This window comes from Hippoglossus stenolepis, chromosome 8 (assembly GCF_022539355.2).
Source record: "Hippoglossus stenolepis isolate QCI-W04-F060 chromosome 8, HSTE1.2, whole genome shotgun sequence".
Lineage (NCBI taxonomy): Eukaryota > Metazoa > Chordata > Actinopteri > Pleuronectiformes > Pleuronectidae > Hippoglossus > Hippoglossus stenolepis.
The window spans coordinates 4,768,832-4,776,770 of NC_061490.1; positions in this window are offsets into that span (position 1 = coordinate 4,768,832).

A 7,939-nucleotide genomic window follows, 5' to 3' on the forward strand; every position below is an offset into this window, starting at 1 on the left:
GTGCGTGTCATCATCCCTGACATTCTGTAGGGCTTGACCTTAACAGAGCAGCATCGTGTCAGAGACAGGGTCTCATCACCGCCAGGGAGCACACAGACACACACACACACACACACACACACACACACACACACACACACACACACACACACACACACACACACACACACACACACACACACACACACACACACACACAGCAGACAACCCTTCAGAGATCGCAGCTCGGACATCAACACCCAACATATACTCTCATACACACATACGCTGGAGAAATGTATTACTTAAATGAACAATGTGATTGACATTGGGTGAGTTCACACCTGGAGTTTGGTTCATTTGGTTGGAGCCAAGACAAATTAAAATAATACAAACACCATTTATACATACAATGATAGTCTTTTAGTTCGAAAAGAGCTTGGGAAAGAAACGAGAGAATATGTTAATAATCAAGACTGCAACTTAACCTCATGTTATGAACAGTAGCAAATGGGCTGAAACTGGATAACTTGACTTGAGTCAACATAAGTCCACATTCAATGAATATAAACTCATATTAAAACATTAAAAATCCCCATTACAACTGAATGCTAATGCAGGATTAGCATGTGAAGGTGTGAAAGCAGGAGGTGGCATAGAGGCGAGGATTCAGAGCTCAGTGTTGTTGGACGCGGCTTGAACGAGCACCAAATGTTTCCTCACATATAGTTGGATGTTGTATGGAACATGTGACTGTAAAATTCTTCCTGAATTTTCACCCCAAAACTGCCCACTTCTAGTGCATTTATTCGAATAATCAGGGTAATGAGTTCCTGACTTGTATTTCACATTGTTGCATGTTTAAAAATAAATAGGACCTTAAGTTGTATCAATAACATTTACACACTGACTCCAAAACTTCTATTCGTTTTAGGAACATGTTTGATTTGCTTCATTTTTCAGATCAGTCCAAGGCGTCCCAGAGAGTCATCTGAGCACATATTTCATGATGTTTTCAGTTGCGCTGATAAAGGCTGATAACATACAGGCATAGTGCGAGTGTTTGTCTGTTTGTGTTTCTCTGTGGGTGTGTGTGTCCTTATAGACATGCTGCCAGCCACTGTTCAGGATCAAGTGGATCACAGAAATGTGTTTCCTTCGTTTGAATGTGCGCTCCCAGTTTTGCTAGTTGAGCATCAAACTGGACTGCTGACATCCTGAAATAGACTTGGTAGTGATCGGGATAATTTTGCAGATCCTTGATCAGAAGTTGAATTTCTCCTTGTTCCTGACGGCCTCTTTGGATTGTATGCTCCCCTCCATTTTATCTACCACTGCGAATTTTCGGGGGGAATAGAAAAGATAAAGTGCATCAGTCAGTGTGCAAGGTTTGTGCGTGACAAGTTTTTTGGAAGATACGGACTTGGTGTGCAAGGACCTTTACTTGTGTCCTTTGGCAACAGTGACCCCTGTCACAAAACGTTTCATAGCCTCTCTTTAATGCAGGATATTATTATTGGCCTGTAAAAACACATATTGGTCATATATATTCTTACAGGCACAAAGACTGAAGCTAACAAATGCTACAGCCCCAAACTTCCTCACTTGACAGAATTTTACTTTAATCAGCCCATAAAACATAAAGTCCCATCATTCTTCCCCGCCCAGGTATAAAGAGTGTGTCGTAACCATGCCTCACGCAGGTACCACACTTTATCTCCCACACCTTCTCATTGGTCGGCCTCCATATTCCGAGGACAGATTTAGAGTCGGCCATAGGGCTGCTATTATAAAAATATGGTTGACCTTTGAGGACCAGGGATGGTTTAGAGCAGGACTCTTCCCCCACAACGCTGTTTGGACAGCCTGGTCGTCTCAGTCTTATTAACATATGCCAGTCTCCCTAAATGTTCTCAGTCACTTTATTAAAAAATTTAAGTACAACAGTATAATTTTTATTATGCCCATAAAGGAAGCGCTAGCTCACATTAATTCTTTCATGAACAGTGAACTTTTGGAGTGAACTGCAATGGGTTACATAATTAATTTCAGCTTTCTGTTAACGTATCTATCTATCTATCTATCTGTCTATCTGTCTATCTATCTATCTGTCTATCTGATCTATCTATCTATCTATCTATCTATCTATCTATCTGTCTATCTGTCTATCTATCTATCTATCTATCTATCTATCTATCTATCTGTCTATCTATCTATCTATCTTCTATCTATCTATCTATCTATCTGTCTATCTGTTCATCTATCTATCTATCTATCTATCTATCTATCTATCTATCTATCTGTCTATCTATCTATCTATCTATCTATCCATCTATCTATCTATCTATCTATCTATCTATCTATCTATCTATCTATCTATCTATCTATCTGTCTATCTATCTATCTATCTATCTATCTATCTATCTATCTGTCTATCTATCTATCAGGCTGTTCTGGTACGGTGCATATGAGGATAGCTGCACATCTTTTCTTTATTTCCACCTTCAGTAAGTTTGAAAACAGTTTTGTGATATTTTCCTGATGCATCAAGAGTCACATAGAAAAATCTGGATGGAAACACATTTTGGTGTCTGCGTTTGTCAGTGAAGAGCGCTGCTAGGAGTTTGCAGAAGCGGTGCATTGGTAGCAGTGCGCTTCTGACCCCATCTTGCTATCTGTTCTAATGATGCTCAGGCCTCCATCAAAGTAGGGACCCCCCGTGGCTCCTGGGGGCCCCTGGGCTCAGGCACAGTTGCACTGGTTGCGTTTTTTCCCCCCTCACTGCTTGAGGCTCGGCACAGTAATGAGAATCAGAATTTGAAGAAAAGCACAACAAAACAACAAAAACCCTCCATCTTAGACTGACATCCAGTCTGTGGTCAGTCAGCTCGCTCTTTTTCTCCTTCTCTGTATCAAAAACAAAGATTGTTTTAATGGAGCAGTTCAAACACACGGGGCAGCTTTTGTTCAATGCAACATTTTTCTTTTCCCTTGCCTGCACACACACACACACACACACACACACACACACACACACTAACAGGGAGGATTAGTGTACAGTGTGCGCACATATGGATTGATATGTTACAGCTTGCTGGACCGATGCAAGACAGAGGGGAAAAGTATTGATTTCTTGCCAATATGGCTGCGTGTTGATCCTGGGGCCACATTCATTTTCATCACTCAGACACAGAGGGGTGAAGCATCAGAGTGTCACACTTGTTTTGCCAGTCTCCATGGCAACAAGGATCATCCAAGTCAGAGGAGGTCAGGTCGCTGGTGAGAGGCGACTCCAGGTTCACTGAAATCCACATTACATGAAATGGCCTTCACGTTTAGCTCTCTCTGTCTGTCCCTGTGTCTGTCCGTCCCCTGTGCCGTCTCTCACACATTCTTCTCTCTCCTCTTCCACAGGCATCATGTCTTCTCTTAACGTCCCAACTGTTTGCTGTCGTCGTACAGTTCGCTTTGTTCCTCTACGTCATTGGAGCAGCTCCTCCACAGGTGGCTGCTGTAGGAAGCTGCAGTACGGTGGATCGTCTGTCGGGCCTCTCTCTGTTGCAGGCGGCCTCTGGGTGTCACACATCACTCATCTCCCTCATGTCTCCTCTCAGTGTGCTGCAGCTCTCTGACCAGCCCGGATCCTTCATCCCTCACTCTTCCTGATAGATCAGAGTTTATTACTGCGATCCCAGATTTGTTGTCACTGTGTATTTGGGTGGTAACATGTTTTCTGGCTCCCTCGTCTAATTTGCCGGGGGCTGATGGGTAGCTGACTACGGGGAAGACATAGAAGAAAGAAGTGTAGCTGCCAACTGACTGAGGCCAAACAACTCTGCTCAGGTGATAGTCGGCTGCTGATGCAACATCCAACTCCTCATAATTAATCTCCGAACAACATGTGTTCACCACTTAATGCATGATGTAATACACACTGTTTACAGTAAAAACAGGAGAGCTCTGTTGATATCGATGGTGCATATGCACGTTGACTTTGTTAACCTGTATTTGTAATGTGTCTTATTTTCTTTGGTTCAATATTTTGCTGAGCTGCTCCACGGTGCCTGTATTATATCACATTAAAACTCTCAGGTCATCAGATTTACTATTTTAGAATTTAGTTAGCTTAGAGAAGGAGATGTTATAATGTAAAGTGGTTTGTTATGTTCTTATATTGGATCACATTAAAGTGTATTATTGCAGGAAAATCGGTGACAATTCCGTCTAAGAAATGCCTCTTTTTTGATTATATATTTACTATTAAGATTAATAATACAAACAATTAATACAATTACATTAAATAACACCTGTTATCTATGGCGGAGGTTCCCAATTTTTCTAACCTGTGGAAACAAATCAATGTCTTCCTGCTACACGTTATTATAGGTAGTAAACATCAATCAAATGTAACCAGTTCTACCAGGACTTATTCCCTCTCAGGCTTTTATTCTATCTTTTGAATGAAGGATTGAAATGCATAATAATAATAAAAGTAAAACACAGAAAGTAGAATCAAGTTTTGGGGAAAAAAAGGCAATTGTATGTGTAAGAACACTTTAAAATATATATTTCAGAGAAATCTAATGTAATATTTAGTTTTTTCTAAATTAAGTTTAAAAATCAATGAAAATACACTAAATGACTGTTATTGAAAAGTAACCATAAAATAAAAGTTGTAATCCATGAATTAATATAACAGGAAATTATAGCTTTTTTTCACTGGATTACTTAGTTGCTTAATGGTCTTGAATGTTAAGTTACATTGAATTCTATGTAAATGTAAATACAAAACAAAATACAAATCTTCCCTGAATGTATGTATTTGTATCTGTGTTTTAAGAAAAACGTCTGAAGGAAAAAATAACTGAAGGGCTTTAATTGGACAGTAAATCAAGTACATTTTTTAGATTTTGACTCGTACCATCAACCCTACTGGCTATGGGAGGCCCTTCACCTGAAATAATTGAAAAGCAAAGTTTCTAAATTCTTCATGTAGCTTATTTGTAATTCCGATGGCAAGTTTCCCTATTGTCCAATCTGTCACTTTGACTGACTAGAAAACATTGATTTACATTTCATCTCTTGTGTCAAACAGCTGCCACAGAAAATCTGTCTGTCAAATGGCTCCATACGCCAAATAATAACATCTGGATTATATACTGTTAAAAATGTCACCTCAGGATCATATAGCCTTTTTGACTGAAGGAAAAACAAAGATTTAGTTTGTGTAAAGAACTGCAGAGAAAAACCTGTGTTAATGTTCATTAGAAAAAAAAATTTGGGAAATCCAAATTACAATAACTTTTCCCATAATGCACGTCAGGGAGTTCATGTTATTACACTGCAGTTGGTGATAAGCTGTGAAAATAACCTGACAGAGAACAAGGCGGAGATAAGAGGCTGATAGAATGAGTATCTATCTTACTGAGTTAATTAAAGATAATAAGTCTTTAAAGAAATTCAACTCTTTAAATTAACACAAGACGATGAGTGCTGCACCTCAGAGGGGAAGAGGCAAAGAACAGAGACGTAAACACAGATAGAGACACAAGTTGGTTCCATCCAACTGTCAAGCACATTTTAAGCACGTTTGGAAATGTCACCAAAAGTATGTTGTTAATTATGCGTATTTCCCACTGAGATTAAGTTATTGTATTGAATGTTGAACTGAGCTATAACAAAAATAGTTCCAGGAGCATGTATCTCCAGAACTCAGGACCACTGGCTAACTTATTATATTCTATATTTTTAGCTGCCGTTTTCTAAGGAAGTGCTAATTTGACAATTTGTGTAATTAGGATTTCACAGATCTGGAGACCAGGCAGCCTGGACCAGCGCTGATATTTTTTCCTGGCCCAGCCACAGCTTTCAACTACATCCACAATGTCACGCATTCACCACACACAGGGCAGCCATGCACACGATTTTGACTGATCAGGGAAAATGGTCCGCTTGTCGAGATGAAGCAAAGTAAGTTGGTGACCTTCTGACATTTTTTGTGGAAGTTTTGGTTGAAGTGTAGTATTACAGAAAACAGTATCACTAACAACTTCAGTGCACCTTGGCATTGTTTCTAAAGGTCTCTGAAACTACTGGAGGGATGTAACACTTTTTTCTTACAAGATATTCTCTCATTTGGTGTTTTGATGGTGGTACTGCCGAACAACTCAGTCCAAAATCTCTCACAGGCTTCCAACAACAGCCAGAGATCTGGTGGCTGTGATGGGGTCATTTTCATCCTGTCTCCTGCTCATTTCTCAGCTTTTTCTTTTAATTTGTCACCCATCTGCATCATTTGTACCACAACTGATTGAAAGACAGACTTAGTTTTCCGTCTGCAGTGTCTATTCATCATTCAGATAAACCACATAACCAAAGCCATATCCGGGTGTCATTTCTTTTCGTCCCCTGCGATTCTGGTGGCGGGCACCAGTAAGAAGCTGGGTTTCCTCGCCAGGCTTTGTTCTCTGTGACTCCCCTACGGTAGCTTTCATTTGACTCCCAGTGTGAGTTCCGTGTTAATTAGGTAAATGAATACGTGTGTACAGACGGGGCCGCCCCGCACTAATAGCGACACCAGCACAATCGCAACAAAAGGGCCCCACCAGCTAAGGCTAAGTTTGTGATTAAAGGAAAGGCCTCTATGGCGAGGTGTAACAAAACGGCATACAGCGAGCTTTGAAGCTTATTTATGGCGCTTTATCTAATCCCTACCACCCGTGGCTATGGAGGAGATATGGATGTATTATTCATGATAATGTATGGTGGTGACTCTTATGCAGATTCAGAACAAAGGCAAACTTTCTTTTTGTGCCTCTAAACGACCAATTATTTTCTTCTCTTAGACTGATGCGGAACAGATCAAATGATAGGAAAAAAAACAGTGTTTCTGACGTTTGCTGGACCCGTTTACTGTACGTTCTTGTCTGTCTTGTGAGTCTCTGAGCCCTCAAGCTACAGGCTTCCTTGGCAGAACTTCTTACTACACAGTTTTATTCTCCTCACCGAGGGGATGCCAGAGATCCTCCACGGTCCTACTGGTAAAATTTGAACTCAGTCCAAATCCACATCATGAGCACAAAGGTCACCAAATAAAGAGGGCTCCTTAAAGGAACAAATGGAGAAGAAAACATGTGAAAATAATTGGCAGTGTACCTTTCACTTCTGGGTGCTTTGTATTGTTTGGTGGTGGTTTTTTTTCTCTCTGGCTTGTTATCCACTGTATTTACAATTGACTTTAAAGAAGTGGTGTTGATATGATATTTGCTATTAGGGCTGGGCAATATGGACAAAATGATATCAAGATAAATATCATATCAGTCAATAGTGCTAATTATCACGATTAATGTTACATTGTTATTTATTCTAAGTTTAAAGATATTTTTCTTGAGTGAGGTTGTGGTTTTGAATTCGTCTTTATGAGCAGAGAACGACAAACACGACATAAACAGCTACACATTTTACACTTCTGAGGTAAATCAGTTATGTGTTATACATCCTCACTTTGCATTATGCATGAGGATCATATCTATATATTGAGCTTTAGTTATATTGCTATTCATGAAAATGATATTGCAATAATAATTGATATTGTTTAACTAACCAGTCCTATTTGCTATTTTCACGAGTTTTGTTTCTTATCTTTATTCACAAGCCTGATAGCTCAGTGTGAGAAAAGGACTTATTGAAGTTCTGACGGCACCTTCGCAATTTATTGGTTGGGGAATTTTGACAAACACAAAAAATCCAAGTATACGAGAAAAAATCTAAGAGCAGAGGAAGCTTAAGCGGCGTTAGTGTGAGGAAAAGACCTGAAGCTGGAGCGTAGGAAATGTGTCCAAGCAACAAAATATGACCAGCTCTTGGATAAAGAGAACATTTTGTCTGAGTCAAGTTCAAGTGTCTCTGGGACAAGTTTTATCTAAATCTGACCCCATGAGATGTGAAGGTAATTCTCAAG